At 54.9% G+C, this 5,919-nt stretch overlaps 1 pseudogene; it reads right to left on the bottom strand.

The window, feature by feature from the left end:
- Window positions 1-2,436: 2,436 nt before the first annotated feature.
- LOC132431200 (lysine-specific demethylase 2B pseudogene) lies at window positions 2,437-4,787 on the bottom strand (annotated as a pseudogene).
- Between the last annotated feature and the right edge of the window lie 1,132 nt (window positions 4,788-5,919).

Genomic DNA, 5,919 nt, shown 5'->3' with positions numbered 1-5,919 from the left:
TGCATGACCTTGTGTAAGCTCCCTGAGCCTCAGTTTCCCCTTCTGCCCAATGGAGTCATTGTCCCACTATTGTGGGTGAGTGTGAGGATGGAGGGAGGCGCTGCAGTGTCTGGCTTACCTGGCCAGTGCCTGGAACATGGGTGGTCCCTTCCCTCTTTTTCCACAAAGAGCCTCTGACCTCTCTGCAGAGGCCGGGCCACCATCAGGGTTGAGTAATTAGGTAGATGGCATCAGTGGCCCCTCAGGTGAGTCACTGATATTCCAGGTGACTTTACCCGAGGACCCACATCTAACAGACCCTTCTGTCCCCAAGAACAACCCTGAAGGCAAAGGTCAGGACACAGGACCTAAAGTCGCATTTCCTGGGCTCAGATCCCTGCTCCCCACTCACCAGCGGCATCCCGTGGGCTAGCTGCTTAGCTTCCCCAAAGCCTGGGGTGTTCCTCTGAAAGCAGGGATAGTAAGAGTTCCCAACTCACAGCGTATGTTTTCTGCACAATCGAAGCTCCTCCCTGTGATCTCGTAACTCCATCTCCCTCTCTGGGATGGAAATCATCCTGGAGGTCTTACCCATGTCCCTGCCCCCCTAGCCAGAGGGTCTTGAAGACAGACTCTTCTCTCAGTGACTCAGGGTCAGTGTTGGTGCCCACCATACTGTGCAGGGAGCCACGCGGGGCTGGGCTATACTGTTTCCTCCTCTTCTTAGCTGTCACTCCTGCAGCCAAGGCGCTACAGACGGGCTCCCGCAGCCCTGCTTCTCATCCACCATGGACACGTTTTCTGTTAAGGGCCACATAAGAAATATCTTAAACTCTGTGGGCCAACTATGATCTCTGACACATATTTGTTGTTTGTTTCAACCCTTTAAACATGGAAAAACCATTCTGAGCTTGACAGTCACTCCAAAACAGGCTGGATGTGGCCCTTGGGGTGTCGTTTGCTGACCCCTGGAGAGACAAGTAAACACACTACGTTAAAAATGTATGTTGAACAAATGTTCCCAAGCCTGCGAATGAGAGCACAGCATGGCTCTAGGTCAGGAATTTCAGGTACTTGAAGGCATTTTCCCCTCATCCTAGTCAGAGGTTGTGTTCCCGAGGCTTCTGGACTCCTGTCCTTTTCTTTAGCGTGCTCCGATTGCCCCCCCCACCCCCGCCTCCAACCCCCTCTCCCCCATCCCCAGCGTTCGTTCGTTCAGCAGCGATTACGTCCAAGGCTAAGGCGAGGTCCAGGTGCCTCCCTGTAACTGGTGTTATTTATTTTTCAAAAAACCTTACGGGGTGGAAATTCTCATGCCCGTTTTAAACAGGGGGTCAGAGCTGACATGACAACTCTGGTCACTTGGCTCCAAAGCCATCACAACAGAGAGGACCCTGCAGGAGGATTTGGAGGGGACACGAAGAAAGAGCCGGGTGGGAAGGGAGGAGGAAGGGAAAGCGCGGGCTCTCTTTCAACCCCTGTCCTATATTATAAAACTGACTGAATAGCACTGTGAGTTTTTGGAATGTGTTTTTAAATTTCTTTTGGTAAAAGATGATATGCATTCATTCTTTATACAAATCAGTCACAGAAATGAACTAAGAAGAAAGAAAAATCACCCCAAATTCTACTCCCAGAAACAACCCCTAGTACCATTTTTTTTTTTTCTTAAAGGTCTGTATTTGAACTTCTGTGAATCCAAACTGCCTCAGCAGTGACTGTTCTGATTTTCACCACGTTTAGGACACGAAAACGCCCATGGGTCTGGGGCCATGGGGGACTTCATAAGAACTAAAATTTAATTTTAATAGGAGGCAAAAGGAAAACTAGTGCTTTCACAATGGCTTGTATCTGGCTCTCATTAAATGCTTCTTTTCTATCTGTTTGTTCAGCACGTATGTTGTGACGGCAAGAAAGATTTTTGCTCTGTTTGTTCGATCTTAAAAGAAAATCTCCGTAGATGTTCCACTTGTCACTTATTACAAGAGACAGCCTTTCGGCGCCCTCAGTTAATGCGACTGAAAGTGAAGGATCTACGGCAGTATCTCATTCTTAGAAACATACCGATCGATACCTGTCGAGAGAAAGAAGACTTGGTAGATCTGGTACTGTGTCACCGTGGGCTGGGCTCTGAGGACAACCTGGACACGAGCAGTCTGAATTCCTCAAGGTCCCAGACTTCTAGCTTTTTTACACATTCATTTTTTTCAAACTATACAGCCCCATCTGCTACCGTGTCTTCCTTTCAGGGAGAGCTTATGGGTGGAGACCGGCCGGACCTTAGGATCTGGATTACTGGCACAGGTACGAGGGTGTAATTACCCTGAGGGCCTGGCGTGTCGTCTGCTTTCGGCCAATGTGGAGGGGGCTTTAGGGCTGAAGACTCCTTGCTGAGCCGGGGTTCCACGCGCTGCTGAACCCTGCACTTGCAGGCTCTCCTGATGTGAGGCTCCAAGCTCAGATGCTGCTCAGTTTTTGCAGGAGTTTTTCTTCCACTTGCCCGAACTGGACACTCACAGACATTTCGGCTATGAACTGCTCACAGCCTTCCTTGGTAAATTGCTTGCAGTACCGCAGGTCAGTATGACAGATATTCCCACACCGTTTGAAGGACAGGCACTGGTCAGTGACCTTATTGCAGTCTGACAGGTTGATTTCGGTTAAGGAGTCTCGGGTGGTGGTGCCCACAGTGGTGAGCAGGTTGATGGACTGGGTAGTCACGTGGTTACAGTGACTAAGGTGGAGTTTGGAGAGCAGGGGCATGTGGCGAAGGATAAGCTGCAGGGAGGTGTCTGTGATGTCCAGGCCGGCCAGACGCAGCTCCACAATGTTCCGGAGCTTATCCCGATGGTCCATCTGACCTGGCCTGTTATCTGTAGGCGGGGACAGGAGATCCCGCATCTGGGCGTCCTTTAGTCCTTCTACGCACTGGACCTCCAGGGTCCGGAGCAGCGGACAACTGGAGCTACAGAGGGCTGAGACTGCGATCCATGAGCAGCCTGACAGCACCAGTTCTCGGAGCCCAGGCAAGCGGTTGATGAGCCAGCTCGGCTGTTTCTTGGAGATATTGGTCCAGCTGAGGTCCAGGGAGACAGGCTGTTGCCGGATGACGCCGCTCAGCATCAGGGGTGTGATGGACTTGCAGCGGTTCAGGTCGATGCGGGTCCGTAACCGCTTATCACAGCACTAGCGGTTCCAGGTCCTGCAGACCCGCATGCAGACACACAGGTCTTGGTGGCTGGGGTAGCTGAAGACGGTCCTCCACACCTCCCTGTGCACAATGTGGGCCGCCCTATCGTCCAGGGGCAGCGAGTCGGGCGGGGGGGCTGACGGGGATCACATGTCGCTCCATCTGGATGCACTTGGGCGGGGACACGGAGGGAAGGGCCGGAAGATGACTCGGGGCGGGCTGTGCAGGCCGGGCCCCAGCTGGGCCCCTTTGCTGAAGCGGAGAGGGCGCTCACAGAGGCCCAGGGGCCGCTTGGGCTCCTCGTTCTCGCTCTCAGGCTCCGACTTGATGGGCTGGTGGTTCTCGCGGGCCAGGCTGCTCTCCGTCTTCTGGATCTCCTGGTTGAGCTCCTTGCTCGGCTCCTTGTTGGGGAGTCGCCGCTTCCGGCGCATCTTCACCTTCCTCTTCTCCTCGGGGCCCTCCGTCCCCTCTGTGCTGGGGCCGCGGTGGGGGAGCTGGAGCGGGAGTGGTTGCTCTCCGTCGTCTTGGGGAGCGCCTCGGGCAGGTCGTCCTCCGGCTCCTGCTTGAAGCGCCTGAGAGGCCTGTTGGCCAGAGCCATTCGGTCCTCAGCGTTCTTCCAGGACCACCGCTTTTTCCTGAAAAGCTTATCTTCTTTGCCGGGTTTTAGCTGCTGCAGGAAGTAAGTGAGACTGGATCTCCACCAGGGGCTGAGGCTGCTGCCTAGAGGGGGCCTCGGGGAGAGGTGAGAGGAGGAACCGGGGGACGTTTGAAGCGTGGAGGCTCGAGGCTCGCTTGCGTCCACTCAGCTCCTGGGGCTTCTCGTATTTCCGCTTCCTCCTCAGGTGCACATCGTCTGACTTTTGCCATAGGATGCCGTCAGGGGGCACCTTCTCGGGGTGCTCGTCTGGCCTGCGCCGGGGCGCCTCTTCACACTCACTCCTCCACTTGGCAGGCTCCTGCCCCTCCTTGCTGTCCTGGTTCATCTTCTGCTCCTTGAGCAGGGAGCTGGGCAGGTTTGAGGCGTACTTGAAGCCGGGGCCACGCTTTTGTTTCCCGGTCTTGCTGGCGTGCTTACACTTTGGACACGCCCAGCAGTTTGGAAACTCCTCGTTGACCACGCCCTCTGACTCCTTAACCTTAAGGCATCCAGGGTGGATGATCTCGCTGCAGATGAGCGCCCCATGAGCGTAAGGTTAAACTTGCCTTCTTCCTCTCGCACTGTGTCCTCTTTTCCTGCCTCGCCACACACTAGACACACGGCGGTGTGGGGCAGCACAGGCGCGATGCGCCGCCGCATGAAGCAGCTCTGCGGCATCCGCCCGGGGCCGCCGAACTTCTTCATGTCCTTGCAGAAGTGGCGCTCTCCACACTCCGTCCGCAGGCAGGCCTCGCACTTGCGGCATCGCGTCCGGCGCCGGCGCCGGCGAGCTCCCGCCGTGGTCCGGTTGGCGGCCAACTTCACCGCGGAGGCGGGGCCCAGCTTCCCCTTGGGCCGACCTACGACCCGGTTCTGGTCCGGCTCCGATTCATAGTCGTCGTCCTCGGCGCTTACGGACATGGCCATGGCTCATGGTGGGCCCAGGCTCGCGCGCGCTGACATGGCTGGAGCGGCGCCGCCGCCGCCGCCGCCGCCGCCCGCCCGGAGCAGGCTCGGCTCGCCCTGGCTCGGGCTCAGGCTCCCTAGTACCATTTTGGTGAACATTTTCAGACACCTCTGTCTGATTGTAAACACATATATACACGGCTTTAAATGAACAGGAGCAGACTCCACATGCTGTTGTGTAAAGTCCTTTTTTTCCTCCCAACAATATGTTGTGGACATCTTTCCATGCCAATGAAAACAAAGCAACAGCAGTTGCTGATATTCTAACACATGTACGAACGGGAGCTTTAAATGCAAAAGAGGCATTGGGTCCCCTGGCTCCCAAAGTGGGTGTTAGTGGGACAATGCTCAGATGGCAGCCTGGGGGGCCTGAGCCATGACACCATGGCTGCCAGGGCCAGGGGTGTCAGACTCACCCCATCATAGATCAAGTCACACCAGGTGGACTCCTGCAAAATCAGGCTCTGGAGAGCAGCCTCGAGCGGGGCTATTGGAGAGAATCAGTGGCCCCAACTCACTCCCAGAAAGGCACTGCCATCCTCACAGACCCCGCTCTCCCGGGGTTTCTTTCTGAGGTGCCCCAGTATGGCGTGGCAGTCATCTCCATTTTATGCAGCAGCAACGATATTCCAAACATGCATGACAGAAAAATGAAGCCAATTATTCCTTGAGAGAGTATGGTGAGTGACTAAGCACAACTCACTGATTTTGTGATCCTGGGCAAGTAGGTAAAAATTCTCTCAATGCAGTTTCCCCATCTGTAAACTGGGGATAATCGTAGTCCCTAAATCACAGAGCTGTTGAGAGGATTAAATGAGATCATTGAAACCAGCTCTGAATACACTGTCTGGTGTTCAGTCAATGTCAGTTCCCCTCCCACCTCAACATCCCCACCTCCTCCTCTTCATCCTTTCTGGAGAGACCTGCAGCTTGTTTCTGACACCAGCCTAGACAAACAAGGGATGGAGAAGAGGCTCTCCATTGAGGGATGGGCTCTCCAAGGAATGGCTGGGGGTCCTGGGGGTCAGACAGGAGAAGACTTGGGGTGGTGATCTTGGTTTTCTGATCCCTGCAGGGAGCAAATGAACAAGGGAGGGATGAAGGACTCAGGATTAGACCTCTGTCAATGGGGGAAGATGCTGGGACA

Source organism: Delphinus delphis, chromosome 1, assembly GCF_949987515.2.
Source record: "Delphinus delphis chromosome 1, mDelDel1.2, whole genome shotgun sequence".
Taxonomy (NCBI): Eukaryota; Metazoa; Chordata; class Mammalia; order Artiodactyla; family Delphinidae; genus Delphinus; species Delphinus delphis.
Note: the sequence above shows the minus strand (reverse complement) of the source record. Positions and strands in the feature narration are given on the sequence as shown.